Source organism: Manis pentadactyla, chromosome 8, assembly GCF_030020395.1.
Source record: "Manis pentadactyla isolate mManPen7 chromosome 8, mManPen7.hap1, whole genome shotgun sequence".
Classification (NCBI taxonomy): Eukaryota; Metazoa; Chordata; class Mammalia; order Pholidota; family Manidae; genus Manis; species Manis pentadactyla.
Window position 1 is genome coordinate 52,859,707 of NC_080026.1, and position 15,889 is coordinate 52,875,595.

General features: G+C 33.7%; 1 protein-coding gene across 1 annotated transcript in view; it reads right to left on the reverse strand.

The window, feature by feature from the left end:
* Positions 1-15,889, reverse strand: part of LOC118929312 (uncharacterized) — an 82,759-nt gene that overhangs the window by 13,713 nt on the left and 53,157 nt on the right.

Sequence of the window (15,889 nt, forward strand, 5' to 3'; positions counted from 1 at the left end):
ACAATCTGGAATTCAGAGAGATAGAGGGAGACACTCCTCATGGATACCCATTCAGGTTCTCAGGTTCTAATTCCAAACACGTGGGCATTTGAGAAGCCACTGAAATTTAGCCTCAGCCTAGACTCTCGCAGGTGCCCACAGATTTCCTCATTCCCTCTCACCCAAGGAGATGCCTCTGAAAGGAATCCTGGCCTCCATGCAGGTGACTTTCCTGGCTCCCCAGGGAGATGGGGTTCCACTGAGGGAAATGCAGGGGAACCTGTCACTTGAGACTTTGGGATTGGCAGCAGGGCTAGTTTCATTTAAGTGGCTGATGAGTGCCTGATGCTGTGTATCATAGACAGCTTCCTTCTATAAGGACAGTGAAAGAAAAGGTAGGCTTGGATGCCAATACTCACCTCCGAAGTTATCCAGGATGAGCCCCCCAAAATGATGCTGGGGTTCCTGTTTGCAGAGTCAAAGAATGAACTTAGCAAACAGTCAAGGTAGGAGTGCCAGGGCAGAAGCTTTTATTTAGAGATAAAGTGAGAGGATAGAACTGGCTCATGCCAGGAGGGGACAAGAGGGCCAATAGTGGTGCATTGTCTAGGGGTTTTATAGGCAGTTGAGGATTTTTGGGAATCGGATACAGGCTTAGGGGTGTGGACTTGTTAAGTGATCCCTGAATATTTAGAATTAACTTAAACTTCCTGCTCTGATTTCTTACGAGATACCAGCGTCTTGTTCTAGGTGCATATCAAACAAGGCCGCCTGCCCCACCCCCCAAGTTGGGCTGAAGTATTGTTTGCTAAAGAGTAAGTTAAGAATTTCTTACTTATTAACTTCCTGAGTATTAAAATGCGATCTTATCTTTAAGGTGGAATCCTTCCTGCCTTGTTTTTTCCAGAGGCCCTCATCCTATTCTGTCTTAAACCCATGGTCCCTGTCTCAAAAGTATATATTTATACTCCCACTCAAAAGTTATAAAGGCTCCAGTTACTTCATGTCCTTGACAATATCTCCATTTGGTGTTTTCTGACATTTTCATCTTAGACATCTCTGTATAGGACATTGTGGCTATCATGTGAGCAGGATGGGAGTAGGTACTAGGTAGGGCATGAGGGAGCTTTGGGTTTTAGGTAATGTGTGTTGATTAATCTGGATACTGGTTATGTGGGTGTGTTGACTGGAAATTAATTTAGCCATTTGTACACTTAAGTAGACTTGTGCATTGTTTTGTATATGTATTATACTGCAACAAAATTATACAATCACAAAGAGGTAACAATGAAAAATTTGCTTATCTAAAAAAGCCTCATGAATATCTTTATGGTAAAACCAGGAATCAATAAGATTACTTTTTTGGTTCATAGAATTTTTCTCCATGTTTCCTTCCTTAATTTTCTTATATCTGACCATATTTTCAAACATAAAGAAATTAATTTACATCAGGTTTTATTAATATGTTTAATAATAGTTATGTATTTTTTTGACTTCCAAAATAATCAACAAAATATGTATATTTAAATTGTATGTTTTGATACCATGATATACATATACATTGTGGAATGATTACCAAGATAAAGATAACTGACACCTCCATCACATGACATAGTTAACTCTTTTTTTTTCTTTGGTGATGGTGAGAAGAGCTTAAGATTTACTTTTGGCAACTTTCCAGCACACAATACTGCATTATTAATTGTAATCATCATGATGTACATTAGATCCTCAGAACTTTATCTTATAACCAAAAATTTATACCCTTTGACTTATATTACCCTATGTCCCCCTCTCCCTCTCCTGGCAACACCCATTTTATTCTTTGTTTATGTGAAATTGGCTTCTTTTTCTTTTAGGTTCCACATATAAGTTATACTATACAGTATTTGTATTTCTCTTTATGACTTAACCAGTTAGCATAATGCTTTCAATTTCCACCCACATCATTGCAAATGTCAGGATTTCCTTTATTTTCATGTAGCTAAGTAATATTCCATACATATATACACATACACCCCCCTCCTCCCCATATTTTCTTAACTCTGTTGATGGATACTTAGGCTGTTTCCATGTCTTGGCTATTTTAAATAATGCTACAGTGAACATGGAGGTGCAGGTATTTCTTTGGGTCAGTGATTTCCTTTCTTTCGGATTTATACCTGGAAATGGTATTGCTGTATCATATTTTTTAATTTTTAATATTCTGAGGAACTGCCATAGTGTTTTTCAAAGTAGCTGAGCCAATTTATGTCCCACCCCCCAACAGGGGAAGACACAAGTTTCTTTTTTCCTCTATATCTTCAACAAAGCTTGTTATCTCTTGTCTTTTTCATATTAGACATTCTAACAGGTATAAGGTCATATTTCATTGTGGTTTTGACTTGCATATCCTTTATGGTTAGTGATGTTGAGAACCTTTTCATATACCTATTGGCCATTTGTACATCATCTTTGGGAAAATGTTCATGGGCTGGAGACTGAATTAATCACTAATGGTCAATGATTTAATCAACCATGCCCATGTAATAAAGCTTCCATAAAAATCCTGAACTATGAGATTCAGAGAGCTTTTGAGCTGGTGAACACTTGGAGGTGCTGGGAGGGTGGTGTGTCCTGAGAGGGCATTCTGTCTTCCCCCCATTCATTGTCCTATGTCTCTAATCTGGCTATCCCTAAACTGTATTTTTCATAATAAACCATTAATCTGGTAAACAAATACATGAGCTCCTGTGTGTGTACTGTTGACAAATTTTTCAACCTTTATGTGGAAAATGTATTTAGAAGAACATTTTTGGTGGATTTAGAATTTTTGGGTGGCATTTTTGTTAGCTTTTTTAAATGACTTTGCTTTTTGATTTTCTTACTTGCAAAATTGCCTATTCAAATTTTTGCCCACTGTCTTCTGATTTCCATTGTTTCTATAGAAATGTTTGCTGTCAGTTTTATTATTGAGATAGCTTGCCTTTTTACCCTCATTAATTTATAGAACTTTTTATATTAGAGATAGTATTTCTTTGTTAGATATGTGTATTCTGAATGTCGTTTCCCACTTTGTGTTCCATTTTTATTCTTTTTCTTTTGATAAGTTTAGATTCTTAATACAATATGATTAATATAATTTGTGTCCTGTCTGAGAAATCTTTGCCTTTCCTGAGATCGTAAAGGTATTTCCTATGACATTTACTAAAATTTTTATTTTAGTTTATAAATTTAGATCACTTTACTTCCCAAAATGGATTTCTGCTTTCACTTAAGATAGCAATAAATACTTAAAATAATTAAGCCAGCACCATTTGTTGAACTGATTGTCCTACTACTCTTGGCATTCTTCAGAAGACCATGGGTCTGTTTTTGGACTCTCATCCATTCCATTTTCCATTTGAAAATCCTTATGCCTGTATCACACTACCATAAAGGAATTTGCTGAAAGGTGGAAACAAAAATAAGAATATATAGTTTTTAAAGCTAAGAGATAATGGTATGATCATATCAGTACACAGAAGAGCATGATTTTTAAAAACTGGTGGAGTAGAAATAGAAAGGAATTTCCTCAATGTGATAAAGGATTTTTGCAAATATCTACAGCAAATATCACACTTATGGTCAAATATGGAAAGTGCAACTTAAAACTAAGATGATGAGGATGTCTGCTGTCTTCAATTTTATTCAACATTTTCCCAAAGTTCTTAGAGTAATATGGCAAAAACAATAACACAGAAAACCCAAATAAAAGTATCCAAAATAAAAGTTTTAGAAACTGGATACAAGTTCAGTATAACACATTTCAGAAAATCAAAAAATTTTAAAGGTACAATTAATAGCATGAAAAATATGAAAATCTCTGCAAAGGAAATTATAAAATATAATGCAAGAAAATATGGAAGGCACAAATAAATGGAAGGATATAACAAATTCTTGGATAGGCTGCTCAATATAAAAATATCAATTCTTCCCATGCTACATACAAATTCACAGTAATTTCAAAAAAATTGCAGCAGATATTTTCTTGGATATTAGACTAGCTAATTCTAAAATATATGAAAATGCAAAGGGTTAAGACAAGCTCTTGTCTTAAACAAATAAACAAAACCATCTTGAAGAAAGATAGAAGAAAAACATTTTTTGACAAGTATATAATGCATAATTATATTTCAGCATTGTATAATTGAGCATATATAAGGATAATTATCAATATATCCTACCTAATGCTACATTGGCACATTAATAATGCCCCCTCCCCTTTTCCAAAAGAACTGCTTCTACAAATAAAAAATCTGATCACATAATTTCAGTATATGCTCAAATTTCTCATTTGGCTCCCCATTCTCTATAACAGTGATCCCTAAAGTAGAAGCATGTGGTCTAAATGATATAGAAAACTGTCTGATTTGATACCTATGTGTTCTACTGATATTTCAAACATAGTAGTTCCAAAATATTTCCCTTCTCATTTTATCCACATCCTAATTACTGTTTCTGAATTAAAGGGTTAGTACCTAAAATATGTATTACAGTGAAATAAAATATGCTGTCTTTCTATATTTTAAAGTCTTAAGTATAGAATCAAAATTTGTAATAAATTTATTGATGGCTTAGTTATGTAAATTACAAATATAAATGTTTGTAAGTTCTTAAAAATGTTGTTCAAGGTGGAAATTGATCATATATTTTGGAGACTTTTGGTCTAAAATTACGTGTAATTCATTCCCTGAATACCTCCATGACCCTTTCTTTCATCACAGCTCCAGGCTGTATTCTCAATTCCTCCTATGCTGTTTGCCCTTTTGCTCATTTTCTGAGTGTGTTGGAGGCCACCTGCCTTTGCTTGTGCCTTGATCCTATGTTCCTGAAAAATGTAGTAGTATGCTTCATCCAAAAGCTGTTCTCCAGAGACCATCAAAATGGTTTGCAAAATGTAAGCAGTAGTTATGATGAGGATTAGCTCCCATACAGCTTTTTCCATGTCATCTAATTCTGGACATTTCAGATTCGACAGAAGTTCTGGGGATCAGTATCATTTAAGGATGTGACCATAGGTTTTAACCCAGGAGGAGTGGCAGCACCTGAACCCAACTCAGAGATCCTTGTACAGGGACATAATGCTGGAGACCTACAGCCACCTCGTTAAGGTCTGTTTATTATGCAATTCTAAATAGCATTCTTAAATTCTTTTACTTATGAAGCATATGTACATTCTTTTGAGTTTAGTGATATTTAAAATTAGAATTTAAGAGTCAGTGTTGATTTATCACTTTGGGGCACCAGGAGATTTGTATTTACCTCTCCAGTAAAATGTTCAGTGAGCAGCTCTAGAGGTTCTTCTCTTTTAGAATCCCTTAAGTTGGTCTTAAGTCCTAAATTATTTCACTGTGACAGGTTATTGTGTTACCAAACCAGAGGTGATCTTCAGGCTGGAGCAAGGAGAGGAGCCATGGATACTGGAGGAAGAATTCCAATGCCAGACCCATCAAGTGAGCTAATGTATAATGCACAGATGAGCATCAGGAATTTATTATTTCCCAGTGGGGTTAATCCAGAAGTTGGCAACTTTGAAATATTTTTTTCAATAGTATCTCTTTAGAAGACCTAATCCTTGGAAGTGACTGAGAATACTGATTTTTGTATTTGTACTCACAAAAATGTTCCTTTTTGATTTGCTTTTTGAATGTTTACCATTCTTAAAGCTATCAACAGCCCAGTCTTTGCCCACTTCCTCTATACTGCTGTTCTTCTTGGTTACTCTACATCTCCGAAAGTAATTTAAGTTGCCCACCTTACCTCTATTTATTCTGCATTCCTGCTATTATCAGGCTTTCTTTCATATGCTCATTTTTTGACTCAATTTTTGAGTACTGAAAGCTGAGAGTGTAACAGTGAAAAAAAAGTGTGTTGTAATGAGTTTATATAAGTAATTCTAATGTGAACAGTTACATAAAAAGATGCTCAACATCACTAATCATCAGGTAAATGTAAATCAAAACCACAATTAGATGGAATGTTACACTACTTCACATGGTGAGCATCAAGAAGACAAGATAACCAGCGCTGGTGAGGATGTTGGAGACAGGGAACCTGTGCATTGTTGGTGGTAATGTAAATTGGTACAGCCATGATGTAAAGCAATATGGAGGTTCCTAGCATATTGTCTAGCAATTCCATTTCTGGGTACATAGTCAAAGGAAATGAAAACAGGATATTGAAGAGGTATATGTACTTCCATGTTTATCATAGCATTATTTGCAATAGCCAGATATGGAAACAATTTAAGTGCCCATCAACAGATGAATGGATAAGGAAGGTGTGGTATCAATGTACAATGTAATATTACTTAGCATGGGAAAGGAGGATATCCTGCCATTCATGATAATATGAATGGACCTTGAGTATATTATGTTAAGGGAGGTAAGTCAAACAGAGAAAGACATGTAGTATGTAGTATCACTTATATGTGGAATTTAAAATGCCAAACTTGTGGAAACAGTAACATAGTGGTCACCAGAGGTTGTGGGGTGTGGGAATAGGATAGATGTTGTCTCAGAGGACAGACTTAGTACTGAATAGTAAATAAGCCCTATACATTAAAATCACAGTGTTGTGAGTATAGACAAGAATATTGTATTATAGTCAAACTTGCTAAGAGACTGGAAATTATTCTATCCACTAATATGAAATAAATATGTAACATGAAAAAGGTGCTAATTATCACTACAATGTTAATCATAGTAGAGTATATAAGTATCAAAATAATGTAGATCTTAAATTTATACAGTTATAAATCATATGTACATTACCAAAAACACTAAATACATAAACAGATATTTTTATGTATTAAATGTTTTGGTGGTAAAAACTATCAAATTGGAGAATGGTTAAATTGATTGTGTTACTTTAAGAAGTCAGGAGAAACCTTAAAGAGACCACCATTAGAACAGAATTAGAATTAAATGATTGTGCCATAAGGATTCTGACTGTTCTCAACAGGAGTAACATCAACTTTTAATAAGCCCAGGGCAAGAATGCATTCAGTGTTTTTGAAAAATAACAAAAAGTTGCAATTGACAAAGGGGAGTAGTTGACAGGAGGAGGGGTTGATGGTGATGTCAGGCAGCTGTGGTCCAAAAGATTAAAATATAACTCTTTTTAAGATTTTAATTTTATTCTTAATTTATTAGTGTATTTTGGCAAATGAGCAACATCTGATTTATATTTGTCTAAGATCTTTTCCCACCTCTATAGAGAAAATATTGGGGAGAACATAGGTCTTAAATAGCTCATTAGGGGACTGTTAGAGTTTTTCTTATGAGTGATTATGTTTTCTTAGACAAAATTAGAAGGCATGGAGGTAATGAGAAGAGGTTAGATTCTCTGTATTTGGAAAGTAGGGCAATAACAAAAGAGCTTAGCATTTGTTTCATCAGAGTAATGGAGGGAGAGGAGAGGATAGTACATAAGTATTTAGAGGAATAATGCAAACTTCCAAAATTTGTCAAAAGACATAAAAACCACTCATTCAAGAATCTGAGTGAACTCCATATGAGATAAATCCAGACATTCATGCTCAAGGCACTAAATTGATGAAAACGAAAAACAAAAAATCTTGAAAGTAGCCAGAGAGAAACAATTACTTTTGGGAATGTTGGTGGACTGGGAATGATCTGAAACCACAAGGCTAGAAGGAAATAGTACGTTTTTTCAAGTACTAAAAGAAATAAGCTGTCAAGTAAAAATTCTATATCATGAAAATACATTCATGAAAAAAGGGGAACTAAAGATACTATACAAAGGAAAATGAAAAGAAAATATTGTTTGTAAACCTACCATTAAAAAATGTCTAGAGGAACCTCTCTAAATAGAATATAACACAAGGCTCGGAACTGCAGAACGAACAGAAGTACAAAAATTAAGGGTAAATATAATGGAGGTTCCTTCTTATGAGTTTCTGAAATCATGTTTGATGATTGGAGCAGAATTTATAATACATTGATATTTTCAGTATATAGAGGAAATAATTAGTTTAAAAAGTAGGGAGAATAAAGGGATTTAAGTAGAGGTAAAGTTTTAAATGGTAAAATGTTGATCTTAGAAGACTATGTACTATACATGTACAATTTACATCGAAATGCCCTAGAATACCTGGAACAACCACTAGAAAACTGCAGAAAGTGATAGAATTAGAAACACTGTTAATAAGTGAGGATGGAATCTTTAAAAAATGTTCAAGTAACCAATAGGAAAATAAGAAATTCAGAACCTATGAATGAGAAACTTAATAAAACAAATGAAACAAATGAAGTGGCAGAATTATCTATCCTAGCAATGTTTACACTAAGTGTATATGATTTAAATAAGGCAGACCTCAGAGATATTGTAGGTTTGGTTCCAGACCATGGCAGTAAAATGAATTATCACAATAAAGTCAAATTAATTTTTTGGTTTTCAAGTGCATGTAAAAGTTATACACTATACTGTAGTCTGTTAAGTGTGCAATAGCATTATGTCTGGAAAAATGTACATGCCTTAATTTAAAAATACTTTAATGCTAAAAAGTGCTAACCATTATCAGTGAGTTGTAATCCCTGATCACAGATCACCATAACAAGTAATAATAAAAAAGTTTGAAATATTGTGATAATCAAAACATGACACAGATATAAAGTGAGCAAATGCTGTTGGAAAAATGCTAGTAGATGTGATAGACACAGGGCTGCCATACCTTCAATTTGTAAAAAATGTGCAAAATCTGAAAAGCACAATAAAGTGAAGTTCAATAAAATACAGTATGCTTGTACACCAATTAAAATACAAACTGACAAAGTGGATCAAGTCAAAAATATGATTAAAAGATAGGTTATTTATAAGGAAACCCACTTCAAATATGCCATAATTAGGTTGATAGAGAATAGATAAAGTTATATCATGCAAACATTAATGAAGACAAAAGCAAGGATGGCCCTATTAATATCAGATAAAGTAGTTTCCAAAGCAAAGAAAATTATTAGACAAAATAGGAACATTCCAACAAAAAGACAAATGTGGTCCCACCAGACAGTAGAACTTCAAAGTATACAAACCAAATCAGATGAGCTGAAAGGAGAAGTAAACCCTTAATTACACTGGGGAATTAACGACCTCACTCTCAGCATTTGGTAGGACTACTAGATATTAAATCAGCAGATATGGAATAACTGAACAGCACTATCAACCAACAGGATTGAAGAAACGTTTATAGAACACTGCCCAACAGCAGGATACACATTCTTCTCAAGTGCCCATGGAACATTCAGAAATGTAGAACATATCCTGGGCTGTAAACAAACCTCAATAAGTTTATCAGAATTGAAATTGTGCTCAGAGAAGACAAGTCGTGACTCTGTGGCATCTTACTACACTGATGAACAGTGACTGCAATGGGGTATGTGGGGTGACTCAATAATATGGGTGAATGTAGTAACCACATTGTTTTTCATGTGAAACCTTCATAAGAATGTATATAGATAATACCTTAATTTTTAAAATTGTAATAATAAAAGAAAATTTAAACAATTTTGCTGAGTATGTTCTCTGACCATGATGATATCAGACTATGAATCAATAACAGAAGACAATAGAAAAATATCCAAGTGCTTGGAAATTAAATCACATCTAAGTAAAATATGTATCAAAGAAAGCTCAAAGGAAAATTTAAGTGTACATAAAACTGAGTGAAAATGAGACACAGTATCAATGTATGTGGGAAGCAACTAAAGCAGTGCTGATAGGGAAATTTATGGCACTAAATGCTAACATAAGTTGAAAGGTTTAACTCCATAATTAACTTTCTACTTCAGGAAATTGGAAGAGAGCAAACTAAATCCACAACAAGTAGAGGGAAGAAAATTATTAAACAATTAAGAGCAAGAATCAATGAGACTGAAAACATGAAAACAAAGTGAATGAAGCACAATGCTGGTTCTTTGGGAAAAATCAATGAAATTGATAATCTAGCAATCTTGACAAAAGATATAAGACAAATCACCAATATTAGGAAAGAAATGGAGGATATCACTCTTGAATTCATTAACAGGGTGATAAGGGAATGCTGTAAACAACTTCATGATTGTAATTTGGTAAGTTAGAAGAAATGGATCAATTCTTAAGTAACCACAAACTACCAAAGCTCAGTGAAGATGGCAGATAATTTGAATGATCCATGCATTGTCATAGAAGATAATGTAATTTGAAGAAACTTAGTTTTAAATAGACTTGCAAAAAAGAAAGAAGTCTACCACAGATGTCTTCACTGGAGAAGTCTACCAAATATTTAAATAAAAGTTAACAATATTACACAATTTCTTCCAGCAAATAAGAGAGGAAGGAATAGTTCAACACTAACAAGGTTTTTTAATTATTCTGATACCAAAGCCATATGATAGTACCATATAATATAGCATAGCTATATTTTCAATGAACTTAGTAATAAAAATCCTTTAAAAATATTAGTAAATGGAAACAAGCTATGTATATAAAGAATTATATACTATGACCAAGTGGGGTATATCCCAGGTATACAAGACTGGTTCAACATTCAAAAATCAGCATAATCTACCATAGTTAGGCTAAAGAAGATGCTGTTTTCCATAGAACTGTTTTCTTAATTTCCTTTTAGACTGTTGATTGCAGGTATATAGAAACACAATTGATTTTTGGGCATTGATCTTGTACCCTGCAACTTTGCTGAAAATTTGTATATTAGGAGCTTTCTTGTAGATTCCATAGAATGTTCTGTACTTTGAGGGAAACTTCTTCTTTATTTAAAGCCAGTAGTTCCCTAATCCCAAAAGCAGAAAGCAGATGGTGATTTTATGAGAAAGAAAAACTATAGACAAGTATTTCTCATGAGTGTAGATCCAAAAATCCAAAAAGAATTCAATAGTGTATAAGAATTACATACCATGACCAAGTAGGACTTATTCCAGACATGAAAGGCAGGAAGAACATTAAAAAAATCAATTAATATAACCCATCCTATTAACAGGCTACAGAAAGAAAAATCATGTGATCACATCAGTAGATGCAGAAGACACATTTGACAAAATCCAACACACATCCAGGAATAAAACAGCACACTAAAGAGAGAATCTCCTGAACTTGATGAAAAACATCTGTCATGAAACCTGTTAACATCATAATGGAAAGAAATTGGATGCTTCCTAAGGTCAGGACCAAGATAGGGAAGTCCTGTCTTACCACTCTTATTTGACATCCTACTAGAAATTACAGGTAACGCAATAGGACAGGAGAATAAAAGGTATACAGATAGCAAACGAAGAAATAAAACTCCTTTTTCCACACAGGCATCACAGGCATGATAATCTGAGTAGGAAATACTGAAGAACTGGCAAACTCATGAAATGAATAAGTCGTTATAGCAAGGATGCAGGATACAAGGATGTTATTCAAAGGTTATTTGCTTTATCAGTATTTAAGTTGTAGTTGTCTTTTTATTGTTGAGTTGTAAGAGTTCTTTATATATCCTGTATGCTATTCCTAATTGGGTATGTAATTTGCAAATCTTTTCTCCCATTTCTGGGTGGGTTGTCATTCACTACCTTGGCTTTGTACTCTGAAGCAAAGTTTTTTATTTCATGGAGTACAGTTTATCAATCATATCTTTTGTCACTTGTTTTTGGTATTGTATCTAAAAGGGCTGTATCTCTAGCCCAAGGATATGAAAGTTCAGTGCTATATTTTCTTTAAAATTAGGTCTGTGACTCATTTTTGTGTATGGTGTGAGAAAGAGGTTTATTTTAATTATTTTGCATGTAGATATCCAATTGCCTTAGTACCATTTTTTTGTGTGAAAAGCTATTTTGTCACCATTGAATCTTATTTGCATTCTTATTGGAAATGAAATGAACATATATTCATATTTATTTGTGGACTTTAAATTTAATTCCATAGATCTATAGGTTTCTCCTTATTCCAGTACCACACTCACTTGAATACTGTAGCTTTGTAGCAGATTTTGAAATCAGGAAGTGGGAATCTCCCAGCTTTCTACTTTTCTTACTGTTTTGATTAATTTCATTTTTGAATTTTCACATGAATTTTTGGATCAGATTCTGCAGAAAAGCAGTTGGCATTTAGAATGGGATTATGTCAAATTTAGTATCAATTTGGCAGTTGCTGCCATTTTAATAGTACAGAGTCTTTTGACTCATGAGATAGATATGTTTCCACTTATTTAAGTCACCTTTAATTTCTTTTAGTATTGTTTTGTGGTTTTCAGACTATAAACTGTGTACCTCCTTGCCTAAAGTTATTTGTATTTTATTCTTTTTGATACTATTGTAAGAATTATTTTCTTAGTTTCATTTATAGATTATTCATTGTTAGTATGTGGAAATACCCTGTAACCTTGTTGAATCCCTTTATTAGTTTTAATAGTCTTCTAATGGATTAAATTTTATGTACTAGATCATGTTAACTGCAAATACATCAGTTTTACTTTTTTTCTCAATCCTGATTTTTTCCCCTGCTGGCTAGAATTTCTTGTATAACTGGTAAGAGGGCATTCTTGTCTTGTTCTTGATCTTGAGAGGAAAGCATTCCATCTTTCACCATCTGTCATGTTGTTGGCAATGAGCTTGTCATACATGCCTTTCATCAGGTTGAGGAAATTTACTTCTATTTCCAATTTGTTAGTTTTTACCAAAGGGTGTTGGATTTTGTCAAATATTTTTCCTGTGTGTATTGAGGTGACCATGCAGTTATTGTCCTTTTTCTTCCTCATATTAGCTATTAATTGATTTCATTTTGGGGGGGTTCCTAAAGCATCAGTATACATGCTATAATATGACTCAAAATCTTGAGTTCTTGTGGGCAGGGAAAATATCTCAGTCACCTTTGTATCCTTCAGAGCCAGCCATACACCTGATAGTCAACAAACATACTTGAATTAAGCTAATACTGCAACCTAAAGCCATTTTCTGTTTATTTGCTGTGTACAGTATTCATTAAAATTAAATCCTGTCACTAGGTAGCTAGTTAGAGAACATTAAGGTGTACAGTATTCCATTCATTTGAATAGAATCTGTATCTTACTAGCTGTGGTCTATTATGCCATCTCATGCCACCAAGAATCTTTATTTGTGTAATTTCTGTATGTAGGTTTCAGCTGAGTCCTTCACATTTTGATGTAGGGTAAAAAGGAATATGAAATTGGAATTGGAATGTCTGTCTCTGGGATCTTCAACAATTACATGCAGAAATTTAAGGATCAAGTTTATAATTTGTAATGCTGTTAACATTTTGTGATTATACCAACTTCATAGTGTTCCTGAGTGCAAATGATATGTAAGAATGTCCACTATGGAAATGGCTATAGTTACTATGTGGCCTAATAATTTAAAGAAAACAAAAAAGATATGTTTCTAAGTTTTCCTAAAGACTTATTTTTTGAGTTAACCAAAAATTTTATTTTATTTTTGCGACATATATTTGTATCTATTTTCTTCCCCCCCCCCTTATTTAGGTATAATTGACATATTAATTCAGGCATACAACATACTATTTTGATGTTTTTATATATTGTAAAATGATCACCCTGCTAAGTCTGGTTAACATCCATCACCATACATGACAAATTCCTTTTTGCTTGTGATATTAACTTTTAAGATCCATTTTTCAGCAACTTTTAAATGTGCAGTATAGTATTGTTAACTATAGTCACCACATTGTGCATTAATATTGTTTGACCCCCTTAACCCATTTTTGCCACCCTCGCCCCACCATTCATGCCTCTGGCAGCCACCAGTGTTCTCTATGTCTATGAACTTGTGGTTTTTTTTTTCTTGTTCAAGATTTTTTGTTTTTGTTTAAGATATATAAATGAGATTATGCAGTATTTGCCTTTCTCTGACTTATTTCATGTAGCATAATACCTTCATGGTACCTTTATGTTGTCCCAAATGGCAAGATTTCTTTCCCTTTTATGGCTGAACATTTCATTGTTTATATACACACACCACATTTTCTATTTACTTTCATCCATTGCTGGACATGCGATAAATACCCAAAAGTGGAATTGGTGGATCATGTGGCAGTTCTACTTTTAACATTTATGAGGAACCTACATACAGTTTTCCATACTGGTTGCACCAGTTTACATTCCCACCAACAGTGCACAAGGATACTCTTTAATCTTTATCCTGGCTAATCCATGTTATTTCTTGCCTTTCTCTTACTAGCAATTTAACAGGGTGTGAAGTGATGTTTCATGGTTTTGATTCACAGTTCTCTGATGATCATTGATGTTGAGTACCTTTTCATGTACCTATTGGACATTTATATCTGCTCTGGGAAAATATCTATTCAGATCCCCTGCCCATTTTTTAATTAGATTGCTTTGTGTTTCTTGACTGTTGAGTTCTTTATGTATTTTGGATATAATCTCTTTATCAGACATTAATATCTCTTTAGATATTCTTTATCAGACATATGGTTACAAATATTTTCTCCTATCCATTTGCTGCTGTCTCAGTTTGATGAAGTTTTCTCTTGCTGTGCAGAAGCTTTTTAGTTTGATGTAGTTCCATTTGTTTATTTTTGCTTGTTGCCTTTGCTTTTGGTGTCAAATCCAAAAAATCATCACCAAGACCAATGTGAAGAAGCTTACTGCCTATGTTTTCTTCTAGTAGTTTTAGTTTCAGGTTTTTCTCTCAAATCTTTATTTCAAGTTTGTTTTTGTGTATGGTAGAAGATAATGGTTCAGTTTCATTCTTTTGCATGTGGCTGTCTAGTTTCCTTAACACCATTTATTGAAGAGACTCCTTTCTCCATTGTATGTTTTTTCATAAATTATTTTATATGTTTGGTAGAATTCACCAGTGAAACTGTCAGGTCCTGGAATTTTGTTTGGCAGGAGGTTTCTGACTACTGATCAGTCTTAATTAACAATTAATCTTTTCATATTTTCTATTGTTAAAGATTCAGTCTTGGTAGATTGCATGTTTCTAGAGATTATCCATTTTCTAGATTGCCAAATTTGTTGTGACATAATGGTTCATAGTAGTCTTTATGTTTATTTGTATTTCTGTGGTATCTGTTGTAACAACTCCATTGCTGATTTTTTTGAGTCTGCTATTTTTCTTGGTGAGTCTGATGAAAGGTCTGTCAACTTTATCTTTTCAAAGAACCAGTTCTTAGTTTCATTCATCTATTCTATTGTCTTTTTAGTTCCTATTTCATTTATTTCCATTTGATTTTTGATATTTCTTCCTTCTGTTAACATGGGTTCATTTTTTCCTTTTTCATTCCTTGAGGTATAAAGTGAGGTTGTTTGAGATTTTTCTTTTCTCTTGATTGTTTCTTCCTCCTTCACGTGTCCACTCTCTAGATTTTGAGCTGCTTTCACACTCCCAGCACATCTAGAGATGTGTGGATGCCCCCATCCTGATCTTAGGAATCAGACAGTACTGAAGAAAGGTCTTTGTCTTATCAGTTTCTGCTCTGCTTAAAACATGGGGGTGGTACATGGTGGGAAGGAAATGAGTCTAAAATGTTAAGTGACTGGTCACAGTCATACATGTGGCAGAATCAAGAGTAGACATCAAGTCTCTTGATCATCCAAGCAAGCATCTTCTCCTTTGACAACAGGTAAGGCAAAACCAGTTTGTTTTTTTAATCAGAAAATACTTGGGAGAACCTGATCAAGTTAGAGCAAATTCTTTTTTGTGCTTCCAAAAAAGACCAGCCCTTAAAATGCCCCAGTACCTTTTGCAGAACCTTGTTGGAATTCTCTGGTTTATAATGAACATTACAACCTGAGTATTTGCTCAGCGTCAGTTTTAATGGAAGCATTATGTTCCATTCCTTGGCTTTCCCTAATTTGCTTAATTAGTTTAACGTGTTTACATTTTTCTGTTAG